General features: G+C 40.7%; 1 non-coding gene across 1 annotated transcript; it reads right to left on the bottom strand.

Annotated features, from left to right (window-relative positions):
* Positions 1 to 8,881: 8,881 nt before the first annotated feature.
* On the bottom strand, positions 8,882 to 8,953 carry TRNAC-GCA (transfer RNA cysteine (anticodon GCA)). Its single transcript has one exon. It is a non-coding gene; the product is annotated as a tRNA-Cys (tRNA).
* Between the last annotated feature and the right edge of the window lie 2,105 nt (positions 8,954 to 11,058).

Raw genomic sequence — 11,058 nt, 5'->3', positions numbered from 1 at the left:
TAGTTCTTTCATCTGTGTGAATGCTTATCATGGTCTCTTGGACCTTTTCTGAATTACCCAAATTTACCAGCTCGGTTTCATTTAGATTTGGCTTAGGCTTATTCTCAAATTGCTTCAATTCTCGATTTATTTCCCTAAAAGCCTCTTCTTCATCATATTCTAGTTCTTGCTTCATAATTTCACAATTAGACAGCGTGTTGGATCTGGGCATGAAGTCCGCAAGCATGTCATGTTATTTAAAGCCGCATTATTAGAACTGAAAAAAGAAATAAGAAAAAGTAACAAAAATCAGTAAGAATAAAGAGAGATGAACGATGAAATATTGATTTCATTTCATTGAATTTTGAAGATAACAAGGTTTACATTGGAATTTAAAGACATGAAACTAAAAGAAATATCCGAGTTACACCTTGAAATAACTCGTGATGCAGAAAAGGTGGCAAGACTGGACTACCGGGATTCCCGACTGACTGGGAATGGAGTAGCCTTCCAATTTTTCAACTTGGCATCAGGCCCCATGTACATCACCTCAGCGGTGCTCGAGCATTCTCCCGGCTGAACTATGTGGGTTTCATACAACATCTGCCTTATAGCCCCACATATTTCTTTAATTTCTTCGACCGTGAAGGCCTCATTTTCTTCTTCTTCATTGTACTTGGGCATGACGAAGGTTTCAAACAGATGCGGGATCGGCTTAAGCAAGACCCAACCATTGTTCTTTCGCTTATTTGCCCATGTTTCATCAGCTGGCGTGGTTTGGAAACCCACGCCAATGAACTTTTCGCTAGCAGCCAGAGTGACAGGTTCCGTGATTCCTTGCAATGACATCCCTAGCCCCTTCCCGGGTTTATAACCATGCCTGATCATTTCCTTGGCAACCATAATTGACGCGTTTGAGAGAAAGGGTTGAGGACAAGGGCTTCCTTCTTCACATTGGTCTGCAACCACAACCTCAGAAGTTTGATAGACTATATGTTCACTTCCTTCCCTAGCTTCGAGACATGGGACTGACGAGTCCCGGTAAATCTACTGCTCGTCCTCTCCATGGACTACAATCTCCCGATCTTCATATTCAAATTTCACCATCTGGTGGAGAGTGGAAGGTACAACCCCTGCTGCGTGAAACCAAGGTCTTCCCAAGAGGAAATTGTAGGAAGTATCCATGTCTAGGACTTGAAAGGTCACCTCGAAATCCACAGGACCAATAGTCAAGATCAGATCGATCTCACCTATGGTGTCTCTTTTGATACTATCAAAGGCACGCACACAGATGTTAGGCCTGATTATCTTAGTCCCAATCTCCATTATTTTCAAAGTTGAGAGAGGGCAGATATCAACTCCGGACCAGCTATCTAGCATGACTCTCTTCACATAGTACCCCTCGCATTTAATTGTCAAATGGAGGGATTTGTTGTGGGTAGCCCCTTCCGGGGGCAAATCATTCTTGCTGAAGGAGATCTGATTGATTGCGAATAATCTTTCTGCCATCCTTTCCAGTTGCTCAACAATGGTTTCAATTGGGACATAAGTTTCATTGAGGATTTTTATCAACACCTTCTGATGCTCAGTTGAATTCATTAACAGAGATAACAAAGAGACCTGAGCAGGAGACTTTCGGAGTTGGTCAATTATCTGATAGTCCGCAGTTTTTATTTTCCTGAAGAACTCTTCTTCGTGGCTTTATTCACTTCCTCCATATTGAAGTATTTCTCGACCGGGTTAGTTTCATTTGCTTCTCCCAGGACTTCCTTTCCTTTATAGGTTACTACCACCTTTTTATAATTCCATGGGACAGCAGTAGGATCTGTCATGGGCCTCTATGGTGCGCGGCCAATAACTACGGGCTCATTCAGCCTTGATGAAATTACTGGCCCCCGTACCACATAGGTCCCTTTAGGCATATACATTTTAGAACCCTTGTTCAGCTCAAACTTTCTTGGCGGGCTCAATGATATTTGTTCTTTCTTGTGACCCTGGGGAACATAAAGAATGGTATCTTTTGAAGGCGCCGTCCCAGTTTTGGTTTCCACTTTCTTTTTTGTATTTTAAGGGTTGGGTTTACTCTTCTTCTCCCCCTTGTCTTGTTTTGTGACAGCCTTTGGCTTCCTTTCAACATCAGCGATTGCAATTATGGCTTTCAAAGCAAGATCGAACTCCTTATCTTCGCAAATCAGCCCAATAACTGGTCCGTTGTTGGGAGACAGTAATGGATTGTTGGTCACATTAGGAGTGTCTTCGTCCTTTAGCACTATCCGCTTTTTTTCTATGAGATTTTCAACAGCGCTTTTCAGGGTCCAACAGTCGTCTGTATCATACCGTTCTGCTCTCGAATGGTAAGCACATCGAGTACTAGCTCTGTAAGAGGGTGACTCTAGGTTCTGCCTGATTTGAGGTACGGACTGCAACAGACCCATCTAGACAAGTTTAGGGAAAAGTCTAGAATATGACTCACCAATAGGCGAGAAGTTTGCCATCATGGGTGGTTCCCGAGCATGGGCATTGTAGGGAAAGTTATTTTGTGGAGGTTGGGGATTATACTGAGCTTGGTGAGGAGGTTGATTTCTAGGAAATGGAGATCGGGTTTGGTTGAACTATTGTTGTGGCCTAACGTAGGGCTGGGCATTCATTACTGCGTATGACTGAGGAACCATAGCATAAGCCACATCCTGATGGGGATAGTAATGTTGTGGGGTTCTTGTAGGGAAGTAAGGTCTAGGTGGACGGGGTTTTCTTACACTTGAAGTTGCCATTGCCACTTCTTCCTTCTTCTTTCGGTTCGCTACACCTCCAGACCCGCCTTGAATTGCTTAGGAGGTAGCCCTTATAGCAGATTGACTCAATATGCGCCCTTTTTTAGACCATTCTCGACCATTTCACCAATTTTGATGGCCTTGGCAAATGGTTTCCCCATCGCGGACATCATATTCTGAAAATAATCAGCCTCTTGGGCTTGAAGGAAAACACTAACCATCTCTGTTTCATCCATTGAAGGCTTGACTCTGGCCGCTTATTCGCGCCATTTGACAGTATACTCTCGGAAGCTTTCAGAGGACTTCTTCTTGAGATTCGACAACAAATTCCTGTCATGGGCTATGTCGATGTTATACTGAAACTGCCTGACAAAATCCCTATCTAGGTCATCCTAAATATGCCAACGAGATATATCCTGATCCATGTACCATTCAGAAGCAATGCTGACCAGGCTCTCTCCAAAATAAGCCATGAGAAGCTCTTCTTTTCCACCTGCTCCCCGCAATTAGTTGTAGTACCTCTTGAGGTGGGATATGGGATCCCCATGCCCGTCATACTTTTCAAACTTCGGTGTTTTGAAACCCAAGGGTAAGTGAACGTGCGGGAACATACACAGATCAGCATAGGATACGCTCTTTTGTCCGCTCAAACCCTATATATTTTTGAGGCTCTGTTCCATGCTCCTTATTTTTCGGGTAATCTCCTCTTGTTCAGGGTTCTTTATGGTTTTCTCCTGTCCCGCGGTAAACTCGTACCGGGGTTGCTGGGGGTAGGAATTAGTGGTGAACTGGGTTGGTTCTGGTGGAAAGGATGGTATTTGGAAGGTGAATTATAATGGATCAAAGCTTGGCCTGGGTAAAGTGGGTTGCACTGCAGCCGAAGTTGGTGGTGTGGTAAATATGTTGGAGGCTACTCCCGGCCTCAGAAGGTGTTCCGGTGAAATGAGCTGAAATGGTGGGGTATCCAAGTGGGGTATTTGGGTAGTTTATCGGAACATTATAATTTCCACTTGCCCTGGGAAGTAACTCGGGGAAACCAAGTATGGAACTCGGCGGCTCCCTACCATTAGACCAATCGTCCCACATTTCAAGCACGCGGAGGCGCACTGCCCTATTCTCCTCAGCAGCTGCTGACTCCGAGGTTGGGATAACAAATAGCGGACTGTCATCCGATATGGGAATTGTTGGCGGAAGACGTTCTGTCGACATCTCTACACTGCCTTTTGATCTTGTGAAGTATGAGTGTGAATCCAGATTACCACAAAACCAACCACCTTAATATAGAACCTATACTCAACAGTAGACAACAAGCTGGTTAGTTTGAAGCAATTAACACATAGGGAATCGCACATTGGGGGTGTAATGGACCTATACAGTTAAATGTGTTTCTACATGTTTTGCAACGGTTACGTGTTTCATCCCTACTTTTGTTTATCTCTCCACTGTTCCTTTCTTTCCACTTTGGCTCTTTAATGCTTCTCCTCTTATTCCTGTCTTCTACTTTTTCTTTCCTCTCTTTTCTTGCTTTTCTCGCTTTTCTTTTGCTCTTTTTTTTGGGTTTTTTTTCATTTGTGTTATTTATAAAATCATGACTGGATCCGATGCGGATTGCCTACGTATCACGACACCGAGTGAATCAGATCATCACGTAGTTCAAGAAATAAATGCGAAAAATAAAGAAATAGTTTTTTGGGGTTTTCTATATTTCATTAATAAAACTTCTACTTTACTGAATTACAAAAGACTCGAAACATACTTTTTCTAGGAATTTAAAAATTCAAATAGACTCGAAACATAATTTAAAAATGAAAATACAGACTCGAAAAAGGAAATACAATCAAGAGTACATCAGTGCCTCCAACCCTGTCCTAGGAACACCAACTGGTCTTACTGCGGGCCTACGCGCCATGTCATCTTGGAGACGATAGAGATCCTCCATTATCTGGAAGACAAAGATCATTGCTGTGGAGAAGAAAATGGACCTGATCATGTCCTCACACTCACTGTATTTCATCATGATGTAGTCGGCGATTCTTCTGACCCTTTCCCTTATGATGCCCTTTTCTTGCAACAAACGCCCAATCTGCTGGGATCTAGCCTCTAAGACCTGGGTGGCGGTATGATTATGTTCTTGCAAATGATGTAGGTCTCCCTCTAGCTATGCCATCAAAGCGTAGCAATGTTCTCTTTCGGCTTGTTTAGCCATTTTACCTTCGAGGTTGTTAATCTCCTTTCCCAATCTGTGACCCCTCTTTCATATCTTTCTTTCATCTGTTGAACAAAAGTTGCCCGTCCTTCTGCATTTTTGGCCAACTTTGTTCGTACTTTTTCTAGCTTAGACTCAATTTTCTGCAAATCATTTTCACAGTCATGTATCTTTTGTGTAAGGTTGTAGATGAGCCTTTCATCTTTTCTGCTTCTGCCCTGGTTCTCGGCTGCTATTCTCAATTGTCGAACATGGGCTCTAAGAGCTTCATTTTCTTGGGCCAGCCTTTTTCTTTCACCATCGGCCTCTCGTGCTTGTAGATCATTGTTGAAGGTGACATTTCTCAACTCTTCTCACAAAACGTGAATGTTGGCTTGATATTTCTTTTCCTTTTCTCCCCATGCCAACCTTTCCTGAATCTTGTCATCAAAAGCTTGAACATGGGGCCTTTTGGCAGGCCTCTCTTGCTCGAGCTCTGGCTCTAACTCATTGTTCACATAAAACCTTCTTTGAAACCAAACAACATAATTTGGATCAACTTCGCCCCTAGCCGGGTCTGGTACCTGGGTATCACTTTTTAGATACCGACAACCATTCCAATCCCGTTGAAATAAAGCCTCGAGTAGCATTGCTTTTGGGTGTAATTCAATGACTTGGGTACTTAGATCTGCATCTTCGAGTATCACCTGATATCTTTCCCAGTTGTCTCAGAACTCTTTGTGGTGCATATGGTTGTATACTCCTCAATCCCATTATCATTAAGTAGCCTTTTGAAGCTGTCATGTATATGACTTCTGTTATCGGAAGCCATCCTATGGTCCATTCAATTTGATTTGCTCTTAGATTTCTTAAATAGGAGACCCAAGCTTCAACTCCTTCTGGCGTTTTGTAGTCTTCCACCCTTTCCTCATAATTTTTGATGAAATTGTTCCCGTCTGAAGCATATCTCATGAACTTAGGATGATGGCGAAGGTGTTCAAACATCCACATTTGAAGAAGAATATTGCAACCCTCAAAGAATTGAGCCCCAGATTTGCACAAGGTTAACGCCTTGTAAACGTCTGCCAGCACTAACGGGACAAGTGTGTGATCTTTTTTGGTGACGAGGATCTGTGCGATTCTGGCCATACGAGTGTCTACTGTGCCCTCCGCATTTAGAAAGACCATGACTCCTAAAAATTCCACGATGAAGGCAAACCGACGATGAATTTGCCATGTGCTCTTGTCTTGTTTGTTATTCAACCCCTTTTCATGTGTTTCAAACCCGTCTGAGTGCCCGAACTTGAAGTACAAGAAATAGAAAGAACAACATCCTTTGCTCACGTGGGCCTTATTTATTTGTTTACTAATATTCAGAAGATCGAAGAACTTGTGCATAGAGGGAGCCCTTAGGAATATGAGTTGCTGCTTTCTTAACTCTTGGCCAAAATCAATATACCTGGCCATTTCTTCCAGAGTAGGGGTGAGCTCAAAATCCGAGAAACGGAACACATTGTGGACGGGATCCCAAAAGGTTACCAAGGCTTTGATTATATCCTCCCGGGGTTTGATGCGCATGATGTCTATAAGGGAACCCAACTGTTCTTTCACCCAATCCCGGCCATCTTCATCTAAATCATCCTACCACATGCGAAGCTGCAACTGAGCCCGTTCTATGACAGATTGTGACGGGTCTTGGGCAGTACTCATTTGTGACGGGTTCTGGACAGTATTCATTTGTACCTGCGGAGGGTTAAGGTTAGGGTTGACTCTTGTGGACTCTTTTTGCAAAACACGTTTTCTAAAGAAAATCAACGGACAAAGACCCCTTTTATTGCTACTTTAGCAAAAATGGTCGTTTTTGAAAACGTGGCCCCTTCACAATTCCAAACAAATTTTGAGGTCGGGGGTAAGTATTTAATTGGAAAAGACACCTTTTAGACCGACTTGCCCGTTCCTCCCGAAAATAGCCTTTCGACAATTGAAGGTAATCTAAGACTATTCCGGTAAGAAACGACTTAAAATACAACCGAAGCTGGGTCAACTTATTATTTTGACCAAAGCCCTAAACCACACTTTATTTTATTATTTGTAAAAATGAGGCCGAACCTTTTGTGGGTTGCCTATGTATCCCACATCCAGTGAGAATCAGACCTGCGTAGTTCGGTCAGCTTTGACATGAAAACATGATATTTGACTCACTCTTTTGAAATACATTTTCCTTTTTCTCTTTTTTTTTTCAAAAATTTGGCAGAGTTTCGGGACATTTTGAAATATCGGGATTTTTAGAAATCGGAAAATTTTTTCTTCCTACCTCACTCTTGGTTTTTCTTTTTATTTCCTTTTCCTAGCTGGTCAACATGCAAGACGAAACAGATAAATATTCACATAGCACGTAGGATGCATCAAGATGGTCTTTATTTTGGGTACACCTGTCCTAGACGAACCCAACCCCTGTGTTGAGTCCCCAAGGTCAAATGCACGTGATGCAAATAATTGCTCCTACTAGGGATCCGACATGTAGTTGTGTTATTCTAGGTTTAAAACCTAGGGTTTGTGTTCTAGACTTGGGTTACCCGAGCGAACAAATAGGGCCGAAGAGGGGGCAATGTACTGGGAGCACTAAAGTCTACCCAGCCTTGTTGCTGGCCCAACCTCGATCTATTTGGTATAATTTCTACAGAAAAAATGGGCCACGCAAACGTGTGCACCATTTTCAGAAGACTCAGAGGGGTGGCGTAAGAAGACATTTAAATAGTTCAAGTAATATCAAAGAGGTAAATGACAATTAGCACATTAAGTCCACACAATACAGTAATATCAACAATAAAGCCAAATAAAAATCGCATTAACAAGCTCGAATTCTTGAACCCTGAACCAGAAGTTCTGGGTTCTATTCCCAGCACAATCGCCAGAGCTGTCACACCTCCTTTTTAACCACCCGAGGGGGTATATAGGGGAGTTTTTCCAATTTAAGTGACATTTTTCGAAATAAAATTATTTATTTAATTCTTAGAGTCGCCACTTGGAATATTTTAATTTATGTCCCAAGTCATCGATTTATTTTAAATCCCAAATCGAGGAAATTTTGACTTTCCTTTTGAAATCTGCGAACCAGAAATTCTAGATAAGAAATTCTGTTAACCCGGAAGAAAGTGTTAGGCATTCCCGGGTTCCGTGGTTCTAGCATGGTCGCTTAACAATTTATACTTGGCTTAATTGTTTAACTACTCATTTTCAAGACCTATGTGCAATTATCTTTTTACCGCTTTTAAATCACTCGATTATTCGTAAATAAAGAATTGAGTTACGCGTACGTATACTCTTTTCCTTTGGTGTGTCAAAACTCATGTCACGCGAACGTGTCCACAATTAATAACGCTTTGTTTATTTATTTAAGAAAATTTGATTGAAGTTGCGCGAACGCATACCTCGAGTCTTTTTTAGAGTTAAAATTAGATTATATAACCCCATAGTATGAAGAGCTGCTCGGGGGATCGCACCCCTTGGCCTAGGGTATACATTCAGATCTGGAGGCATACCTAATTAACGATAAGAGCAGAGATCTCCTCTCTCCTTCGGACCCTCTACCTCTACTTCCCTTCCGCTCATAAACAGCCTTCCAGCAAGGAGAAAGAGATAAAGAAGAAAATTCTCAAATTCCCACAAATGGTTTGAATAAGCATTCCTTAGAGAGGGAATGTCGGATGAGACACTATTTGGCCTTCTTTCAGGAGTTGTAGATAGTATCACCTTTAGCTGGTAGCTAGCAAAGAAGTTATCCCCTATCAACGTATATAGTTGAGGGCAAACCGAGGTTTTACCCGCAGCTTCTGTCCATGAATCTTCTTTCGCTTCTGCTTTCTCTGCTTCTGCTGGGGAATCATTCGGCGGGTTATATCAACAGAACAGAAGAAAAGAAGAGATTTCGAGTTTTTTGTTGATCAGGCGACACCCGGATTTGAACTGGGGAAAAAAGGATTTGCAGTCCTCTGCCTTACCACTCGGCCATGTCGCCAAAATGCTACAAATACAAAATAGATGAAAACTTTCCAGGACCGTGTGTTGATTGTCCTGTAAATATAAGTTGTCTTCCTCCATATGTAAAAAGGGAATAAATAAATCAATTAAATTTCGGGATGCTTCATGAAGTGCTTCTTTCGGAGTTAAACTTCCGTTTGTCCATATTTCGAGAAAAAGTATCTCTTGTTTTTCATTCCCATTCCCATAAGAATGAATACTATGATTCGCGTTTCGAACAGGCATGAATACAGCATCTATAGTTGAGGGCCATAAATTAAAGGATTTTATTTGTGCATGGCACATCCCAAATTATTTGATCTAAATTTGTGAGGGCCATGTGTTATAGATTTAAAGCATGGCACACCTCAAGTTATTTTAAAATAAAAGAGGTTATATATATTTTAAAGGGCAAACTAAAGATATTCCTAATTTAAACTAATTTAAAACTAATCATCACAACCATGTCACGGGAGCCGTACCCGTATTTGTAATAATTTGAGATTAATCGTGCCTGAAGCAACACTACGATGTTCATGAGTTGTTTAATATCTAAGTTAATACTAATGTGAGGGCCATAGCTTATGAATTTTTGTTTGTGTATGGCACACCTCGATCTATTTTAAAAGAATTTTACCTAACTAAGCCTAAGGTTATTTGCATCCAAACTTGGGCTCAAGCTGTTGAATAACGTGTAAAGTAACACACCAAGCCTTTACAAATCGAGGCAGGAACTGGGCCAGGGCTGACCCAATATATTATTACATGCTTCCTCTTTTAGACAAAGGAAATGGGACGTCGTTCATTGAGCTTAAAATTGAGCCCAAATGCAAACTAAATGATTGAAACCAGATATTGGCCCATTTAATTTAATAAGATTCCTTTGGAGTGTTCAATTCCAACTTTTACAAACTAGACTAATGATAAAATAAAATAATTCAAACTCAAATATACATGCTCAAAATAGAAATAAGAATTTTCAAAATCACTCAGCTGAAGCACACTGATTTTGAGCATAAAATGGGCATCATGTCGCCACTTATTGGGCTCAGAATTGAGCCCAGGTGCCAATCACATAATTAAACCCAAGGCAGGCCCAAAGAAAAGTGATGGCTGAGGCACAAAAATTATTGCCATGGGCTGTTTGTAAACAAGTTGTGCAGGATTTCACTCAACATATAATCTGGATTTCACTCTTAAAAACATTTCAATTGATTCCAATCTCAAACTTATCAAATGAAACAACATCTTCTTAACACTACACATGGAATCCAATTCATAAGAAAACTAATAGGGGCTGGACAGTAAACAAAGTAGGAAGAAATGTTTGTCGGTTACACATAATGCGTTTCTTCAGCAGAACCTATCAACTAAACTAGAGCTAAAACATGAAATCAAACTTACCCTGCTTCTGAACCTATTTTAATGTAACTTACAGAACCCATTTTAAAACAAAAGAAACAGAATCAACCAAGGCAAAGATCCAGCCAAATAAAAAGGAAAATCAATTTTAACGAAAACTAATACATCAATATACATCCAAACATACCCTGGATACTTTTCTATTCAAAGAACACACCTAAACTCAGGACCAACCCATCTTCATATAAAATGTTCCCAAAGAATCTGGAACAACGAAGTCATAGGATAACACATACACTTCTTATGTAAACCCCAATTATCAACAGCTCCAAATATATATTTTTTACCAATTTAGGCTATGTTATAGGTTGAGACAGACACGAAGGGATGCAACAGAACAAATTCATAACAAGCCTTTGAATATGTTACATATGAATGAAGAAGAAGTGATTAACCAAACCCAAAAATCACACAGAGATTCTTCTAGGTCTTGATAAGGGGAGTAAAATAATTTAAACCCCTCATCTAGACCTATAAACTCAAAATCCGACTTGAGCTTACAAGGTTTTGTCTCATTTTTTTTTTCCAGTAAAAACTAACACAATAACCTTGTCATACCGTATGAATGCTTAAATATAATGAATGTGTGTGTGTGTAACTGTGAGTGTTCAGAAATATGAAACAACACAAAAGAACATAAGAGCAATTTTAGTCTTTCATTGTTAAATTCAAAGGATCATT

The sequence above is a fragment of the Nicotiana sylvestris genome, chromosome 10, assembly GCF_000393655.2.
Source record: "Nicotiana sylvestris chromosome 10, ASM39365v2, whole genome shotgun sequence".
In the NCBI taxonomy this organism is placed as follows: Eukaryota; Viridiplantae; Streptophyta; class Magnoliopsida; order Solanales; family Solanaceae; genus Nicotiana; species Nicotiana sylvestris.
Note: the sequence above shows the minus strand (reverse complement) of the source record. Positions and strands in the feature narration are given on the sequence as shown.